We start from the raw sequence: 6,590 nt of genomic DNA on the forward strand, positions 1-6,590 counted from the left end.
AAGCCAACTTCTTCACTCTCCTCTTTCACTTTAATCAAGAGGCTCTTTAGTTCTTCACTTTCTGCCATAAGGGTGGTGTCATCTGCATATCTGAGGTTATTGATATTTCTCCCAACAATCTTGATTCCAGCCTGTGCTTCCTCCAGCCCAGCGTTTCTCATGAGGTACTCTGCATACAAGTTAAATAAGCAAGGTGACAATATACAGCCTTGACGTACTCTTTTTCCTATATGGAACCAGTCTGTTGGTCCATGTCCAGTTCTAACTGTTGCTTCCTGCCTGCATAACGGTTTTTTCAAGAGGCAGGTAAAGTGGTCTGGTATTCCCATCTCTTTCAGAATTTTCCACAGTTTATTGTGATCCACACAGTCAAAGGCTTTGGTATAGTCAATAAAGCAGAAATAGATGTTTTACTAGAACTCTCTTGTTTTTTTGATGATTCGATGGATATTGGCAATTTGATCTCTGGTTCCTCTGCCTTTTCTAAATCCAGCTTGAACATCTGGAAGCTCACAGTTCACATGTTGCTGAATTCTGGCTTGGAGAATTTTGAGCATTACTTTACTAGTGTGTGAGATGAGTGCAATTGTGTGGTAGTTTGAACATTCTTTGGCATTGCCTTTCTTTGGGTTTGGAATGAAAACTGACCTTTTCCAGTCCTGTGGCCGTTGCTGAGTTTTCCAAATTTGCTGGCATATTGAGTGCAACACTTTCACAGCATCATCTTTCAGGATTTGAAATAGCTCAACTGGAATTCCATCACCTCCACTAGCTTTGTTCGTAGTGATGCTTTCTAAGGCCCACTTGACTTCACATTCCAGAATGTCTGGCTCTAGATGAGTGTGAGTGATCACACCATCGTGATTATCTGGGTCGTGAAGATCTTTTTTGTACAGTTCTTCTGGGTATTCTTGCCACCTCTTCTTAATATCTTCTGCTTCTGTTAGGTCCATACCATTTCTGTCCTTTATTGAGCCCACCTTTGCATGAAGTGTTCCCTTGGTATCTCTAATTTTCTTGAGATCTCTAGTCTTTCCCATTCTGTTGTTTACCTCTATTTCTTCGCATTGATCATGGAGGAAGGCTTTCTTATCTCTTCTTGCTATTCTTTGGAACTCTGCATTCAGATGCTTATATCTTTCCTTTGCTTTTCACTTCTCTTCTTTTCACAGCTATTTGTAAGGCCTCCTAGCAAGAATTCTTTTGCTTGCATTGGTCGTGGCCTTTGTCATCTATTTTCATTGAATTTTAAGCATAGGTTATAAGTCGTCCTTAAAACTTTAATTTCTTCAATGATTGGAGCTATCCTGATGCCTCCATGGTATGCTGCAAGCTCACCATCAACTCTTACTGCCAAAACACCTTTCTTGCTTCAAGGGATATTAACAACGTAGAATAGTGGATTTGGGGATTTCACAAAAAGAAAGTTTTAAACATGGGGGCAAAAGTGCCACTACGCTGTACTGTGCTGTCGCTTCTGTTGTGTCTGACTCTGTGCAACCCCATGGACTGTAGCTCGCCAGGCTCCTCTGTCCATAGGGATTCTCTAGGCAAGAATACTGGAGTGGGTTGCTGTGCCCTCCTCCAAGGGATCTTCCCAACCTTGGGATCAAACATAAGCTTGTCAAATAAGATCCTTGTCAAAATATTTTGTCTGTTATTACTATATTTTCTTTCATGAAAAGAACATCTTAATCCTGGAAATTTTGTAAGGAATGATCTTAGTCAAGAGACAGTCTATTAATTTGAATGCATATTCCATAATGAAAAACTCTTATACTGTGTTTATTTTCTCACTTCATAATGACTGGTAAAAAGTGTGTCATAGCCAATGCTAGTCTTCAAACTGGGAAAATTTGAGAATCCCTGAGTTAGATGATCAAGGCATTATTAGTTTGACAAAATAACATTAAAATGCTTAAATTTCAAAACATAACTTTAGAAATAGTTTTTCCCACAGGAACTCTACTTGGTGCACTGTGGTGACCTGAATAGGAGAGGAGGGGATACATTTATAAGTACAGTTGATTAACTTTGCTGTACAGTAGAAACTAACGCAACACTGAAGCAACTATAAAGTGAAGTTGCTCAGTTGTGTCTGACTCTTTGCGACCCCATGGACTGTAGCCTATCAGGCTCCTCAGTCCACGGGATTTTCCAGGCAAGAGTACTGGAGTGGGGTGCCATTAATTTAATAAATAAATAATTAATTAAAATTTTTAAAATGTTGCACTCAAATAGTTAGTTATCTTTCTTCTCTCCCTTCCTTGGACAAATGTTCTTGGAGCAACTATCTGGCCCAGGCCCTGTGGCAGATGCTGGGGAAAACTGAGTCCCTAACTCACAGGAGCTCATAGCCAGGGCTTCTGAGCTCATTTTTAAATACATTGTGCTATTCATTATTCCTCTGAATTTTCACTGTACAATATAAACTTAATTTTTTTATTCCTTTTTTTTAACATCTAAGGAAATGGTGCTTAGGAGAAATGTGATCCAAGGAGCATGGGCTGCTGCTGTTTGAAACTGCAGATTTCTGAATCTCAATCCAATCAACCCTAAATAATTCCAAACAGTTAGGAATTGAACATCAGCCTCGGTAGTAGCTCATATGCTAAATCTAGTTAGCAGTTTCAGAACCAGCTTTTTAAATAATTTAACCATTAAAATCTTTTCCTATCCATAAATAATACATATTTATTGCCAAAATTAAAGTCATACAGGCACATCTGCTTAAACTTGACTGGAGATAAAACTATGAGTCCTGATAGTTGCTTCATATTTGATCTGAAGTAGGAAAGAGGGTAGAGTTTGGGCCAGACAGACTTGGATTCCAATCTGTCTCTAACTTGCATTAACACTATACCCTTGGATTTCTTATTTCCCCTGATTCATCTATTCCCCTTAAAAATGTGCTTTGAGTGACTTCTCTGTCCCAGGTCTGGTGCTGAGTATGGAGTAGAAGAATGAATAAGAAACAGTCCTTAACTTCTGTAGTTCACACTCCAGTGGGGACAGAGGGCATTTGAAAAATAAGCGGGCAGTGTATTGATGAGAGACTTCCCCAGTGGCTCCTGGGTTAAAGAATCCACCTGCAATGCAGGCGATGCAGATTTGATCCCTGGGTTGGAAGATCCCCTGGAGGAGGGCATGGCAACTCACCCCACTACTCTTGCCTGGAGAATCCCATGGACAAAGGAGCCTGGTGACCTACAGTCCATGGGATCACACAGAGTCTGAAGTGACTGAGCGTGCACATATAGATAAGTGCAGGGCACAACATTGGGAGGTTTTTTGGTTTTGTTTTGCTGCTGCTGCTGCTGCTGCTAAGTCGCTTCAGTCGTGTCCGACTCTGTGCAACCCCATAGACGGCAGCCCACAAGGCTCCCCAGTCCCTGGGATTCTCCAGGCAAGAACACTGGAATGGGTTGCCATTTCCTTCTTCAATGCATGAAAGTGAAAAGTGAAAGTGAAGTTGCTCAGTCTTTTCCAACTCTCAGCGACCCCATGGATTGTAGCCCACCAGGCTCCTCCATCCATGGGATTTTCCAGGCCAGAGTACTAAGTTGGTTTGTTTGTTTGTTTTTTGATGTGGACAATTTTTAAAGTCTTTATTGAATTTGTTACAATATTGCTTCTGTTTTATGTTTGGGTTTTTAGGTTGTGCAGCATGTGGGATCTTAGCTCCCTGATCAGGAATTGATTGCATTGGAAGTTGAAGTCTTAACCACTGGATCGCCTAAGGAAGTCTGCACATTGGGGGATTCAGAGAAGACCCCTACTTGATCTTAGAGAATTTAGATGGATTCCTGGAGAGGCAATCCTCAAGATGAGTCTTTTAAAATGAGTAAAAGTCATGGAGATGGAAGAGGGGAAGGAGGCGTTTCAGCCATGGGGGCTGCAGGAGCAAAGACATAAGCAGGGAAAGCACAGGAACCACGAGGAAAATGGACTTGACCTCACACTTGTCTGGTTTCAAAGCCTGAGGCCATCCCTCTATGCGGGGAACTTCAGAAATCTGGCTCTAGACCAGCAAGCTTCAGAGCTTATACAAAGTGTTCATCCAAATTCATTAACTACTTGGACAATAAGTAGGTATTTTGCAGGTAAATATCAATACTATATATGTAGATAGAAATATATAGTTATGTTCATATATGCCTTCTATAGAAATTATTTTTAAAGAAATAAAAATTCCCAATATGCGAAACTGCCACAGACTAATGCAGAAATGTATCACCAGGTTAACTTTCTTCTTCATAGAACTTGGAATAAGTCTGATATTCTTTTCCATAATTTTAATTGTGGAATTTACTGGGAAATAGGATGATGTAATGTTGCTCTAGTCTTTTTTTTTTTTTTTTTAAAGATATGTAATATCTGCCAGGTACTCCATGTGTACTAAGCATATTCTGAATGAACACTAGCATAGCACATACCAATAAAATGACAGAGAATAATGCTAATAAAATGTATTTGCTGAGTATTTTTATGTGCAAGGCCGCATGCTAGGCAGTATCTCTCATGTAATGATTAATGGTCCAGTGAGACAATATTATTGTCCTTATTTTGCAGGTGAGTAATTCACTGGGAGCTTACAGACTTCATAAAGGGATTTTACGAGGAGAGGAATATGGAATAGAAGGTCAGGACCTGTCAAAGACAAATTTACCTTCTCTAAATGCTTGTTTACAGTTGGCCATGTACTCAATGACCTGTTTGAAACACTTTGGGAAATGAATATATACTTTATCTTTAAAAAAAAAAATCTTCAATTTGATTCTTACATTACTTAGATTATTTGAGTGCAACACTCAAAATATCTCTCAATACTGTTTTTTTTTGTATACTTTATAGTCTACTAAATTTAAAAACATAAATCACTCTTCATGAATCTTTAAACATTTCAGTTAATATTCACACTCTGATTGACAGTGTACAGTTAAACAAACTGATTCACCAAAATCCACAATTTATGGGAGTTTATATAGTTTGCTTTACTTTTTTGACAAAAATTATGACTCTCCAAAAATTGGATTATTGACTTCAAGAACCAAGTTTAAAATCAGGCTGGAACTTCCATTGCACTGATCTCTTAAGATGGCAATATTATTATTACAAAAAAATCAGTTCCGACAAGTTCCTTGCTAAAACATTTTTATTTTTATCTCTTCTTCAATGGAAATTTATTTGAATATTTCTCTTTGAGAAGGGAGTGGAATATGATACTGTTTTGAATGGACATTGTTTGGACTAGGAAATAATGTTCTATTGTGTTGTAACAACTGCTTTCTTTATGTTTACCATAATATCGTATGTCAAGTTCAAGTTCTTCTCGTGCATGCAACCAAAAGCTATTCCTACTGTGAATTCATTAGAAGACTATCTGGGAGTCATGAAATCCATGAGAGAATGGAGAACTCAGTTTGGAAATGAATACTTGGGTATCTGTGGAATCTGGGAGGCATGAACTCCAACAACTCCAAGAGCAGTCAGGTCACAGTCTCACCATATGAATAGAATGGAAACCCACATTTTTGTTTGTTTGTTTTCTGCTAATGATTCTGCTAAAAATAGTTGTCTTTTTCCCTTCTTTTAAGGTTCAGTTTCTAAAGAAAGACCTTCTGAAATTTTTAGTGTAGGTTTTCTACCCATCTCTTTAGTTAAGGGGAAAGGCAGAAGGCCACTCTCTTCCTTACAGTTCCAACAAATTATATCTAGTCTGGATGAGAAATTTCCCAAAGCTAATCGAATTCCAGTTGAGAAGCAGATTCTGGACAACCAAAAGACTAAAATACCTCTGCATGGAGGAATGGAAACTAAAATAAAGCTGCACATAGGGAAAGACAAGGTGAGCCTTTCTTCTTGTTTGCTGAAAGGATGGGTTACTGGTTGTTTTTTATTAAGAGTATTAAAAACAGAGGCTACAAAGAGAAATAGGCTATAGGGGATTTAGTACTAAGTCTAAAAGGTAGAATTATCTGAGTCATAAACTTGTTTCAAGAAAAATGTGGTCTCAATAGTCATTTAAAATAGATGGAAGACAAGGATGACTTATATCAACATTGTCAATGCTTAGTTGCTGAGTCGCTTAGTCATGTCCAACTCTTTGTGACCCACTGGACTATAGCATATTGCTCTAAAAATTCTGACTCATGAAGTACAGCAAAGACTGTAGATAAGAATAACTATTAGAAAAGAGATAAAGTTTAGCATTTTTTGAGGATACTATGACTGTATAATGAAAATCCAAGCAAGTCAACTGAAAAACTAGAATAAATTTTACTATACACAAGCAATAATAATTATATAGAAAATATGATGACTTTAAAAAGATATATTCATAACAGGCAAGACACACACACACGAAAGTATAAAACATCTAAGAATGTGTGGGAGCAAATGAAGAAAACCACAGAAACTTGCTATAAGGTATAGTCAGTCAGTCAGTTCAGTCACTCAGTTGTGTCTGACTCTTTGTGAGCCCATGAACCACAGTACACCATGCCTCCCTGTCCATCACCAACTCGTGGAGTCCACCCAAACTCATGTCCATTGAGTTGGTGATGCCATCCAACCATCTCATCCTCTGT

The sequence above is a fragment of the Bos indicus x Bos taurus genome, chromosome 9 (assembly GCF_003369695.1).
Source record: "Bos indicus x Bos taurus breed Angus x Brahman F1 hybrid chromosome 9, Bos_hybrid_MaternalHap_v2.0, whole genome shotgun sequence".
NCBI classification, from domain to species: domain Eukaryota; kingdom Metazoa; phylum Chordata; class Mammalia; order Artiodactyla; family Bovidae; genus Bos; species Bos indicus x Bos taurus.